Here is a 1,878-nt window from a genome sequence, read left to right on the forward strand (position 1 = left end):
GAATGTGTCGTTAAACTTTTCTTTTCTCACAAAATGTCTCTGAAGTACATAGAAAGAAAGGAAACATGAATGGTTTCCTCAATGTCTATGTCTCTCTCTCCATGAAACACATGGCTCGATAGAAGCACACAAGAAGATAAGCACTCCACAACGTTGATGCTTTTTGGAGTCCATTTTCTTTTGAAGGACCTATGAAACTGAACCAATGTATCACAACACCAATTTTTTTGCACCCACATATACTACTGAACTTCAGACAAAAAGCATTAACAAACAACACATTGGTGGACATAGTATAACAGGAGGGAAGCGAGATTTCTGCTACAGGAGAAAATTGAAAGCAGCCACGATCTAAACTTCTGTGCTCAAACTTAGTTGGGTTCACAACATGAACTTCAAAAAAATCTACACAACATAGTACATCACAACACAAAGGAGCCAATCAGCTGCACTAGCATTTTTTGCAACTTTCTTGTCATCCTTCCTGCTGGGTAGCACCGTGGACTCGTCTTCGTCCTGGAGACAGGTTGAGCGGGGCTAGCTCATGGCATTGAGGACACACGTCCGTGGGCATCTGGATGAGAGAATGCCCGGTCGCCGCTAGTCCGTTGCTGGTGCCCCCATCTGCTTACTAGGTTGTATTGCCAGGCGCCAAATCCGCTCCACCGAGGTCGGGGACCTCTCCTCGGGAGCGTGGAGGATGATCACCGTCGACCCAACAATGTAGAGAACACAACCCAGAACGCCCACCCGCTGCAACTTCTCATTCAGCATGAAATGCGCTAGAACAACACTGTCCCCAGAAATCATCAAAGAAACACACAGATGCACATGTCAAACAAACCCAGATAATTGAATCCGAAAAATGTTATACACGCGAGCTGAAACGAGGGCAAGCAATTTTACCTGACAATGATGCTGAGTGCGCCGAGCGGCGCGACGAGGACGGCTGGCGCAAACATATAAACCACAAAATTGGTAGTCTCCCCAACAAGCACCGAAAGAAAGTTCAGGTTGCAATGAGATATCTCGATCCAATTCTCACATGACAAAGGAAGGAACAAACGAAGTCCAAGAGGATGAGGGTAGACTTACTGGTGACCATCCCGACCCACTAGAGCGGCTCCCAGAGGTACCCATACCCTCTGACGCCTGCAATTTTCAGAGGACAGAGAAGGTCATGTCACCAGATACGCGGCGCCGGGAGGTGTCCTGCATCGGCGGCCCTTCCACCATCAGCGGCGGCTAGAACCGGCGGTTGTGGCCCCGGTTGCGGCAGCGGGATCTGGTGGCTGGGGACCTGGCAGCGGCGGCAGGAACCGGCGGTTGGGGCCCTGGTTGCGGTAGCGGGATCTGGCGGCTGGGGACCTGGCAGCGGCGGCAGGAACCGGCGATGGGATAGGAGCGCCCGATGGCCGGCGACCACGCGCGCGAGGCGGCGGCTCGGGTGTCCGGCGAGAGCGCAGGAGGAGGCGGCGGCTCGGGCGTTCGGCGAGCGCGCGGGAGGAGGCAACGGTTCCGGTGTCCGACGAGCACGCGGGAGGAGGCGCCAGCTCCGGCGGCCGGCGAGCGCGCGGGAGGAGGCCGTGGCTCCGGCGGCCGGTGAGCATGCGGGTGAGGTGGCGGCATGGTGGGGGTGAGTTGAGAACGTGCGCGCTACAGCAAGTTTGTGCTGTGGGGATGAAACCGGTCGGAGGGGTCTTATGGGTCGGCCGGGTTTTGTTCTTTCGTGTTTTTGAGTTCGGGAACGCATCGTCAGGCCCTATAAGGGCTGTGATTCAAATAACTATTATGATCCCAGAATCAGAATAGTGGCACTTTATATATATATTCTGTCCTCAATAATATTCACTTATAGTTATGCCTTTAAATTTGCTA

General features: G+C 53.3%; 1 long non-coding RNA gene across 1 annotated transcript; it reads right to left on the reverse strand.

The window, feature by feature from the left end:
• Positions 1–251: 251 nt before the first annotated feature.
• On the reverse strand, positions 252–1,672 carry LOC119275965. The gene is made up of 2 exons (XR_005136127.1): positions 907–1,672; positions 252–793 (listed from the first exon to the last, which is right to left on the reverse strand). It is a non-coding gene; the product is annotated as an uncharacterized LOC119275965 (long non-coding RNA).
• Positions 1,673–1,878: the final 206 nt, after the last annotated feature.

Source organism: Triticum dicoccoides, chromosome 3B (genome assembly GCF_002162155.2).
Source record: "Triticum dicoccoides isolate Atlit2015 ecotype Zavitan chromosome 3B, WEW_v2.0, whole genome shotgun sequence".
In the NCBI taxonomy this organism is placed as follows: domain Eukaryota; kingdom Viridiplantae; phylum Streptophyta; class Magnoliopsida; order Poales; family Poaceae; genus Triticum; species Triticum dicoccoides.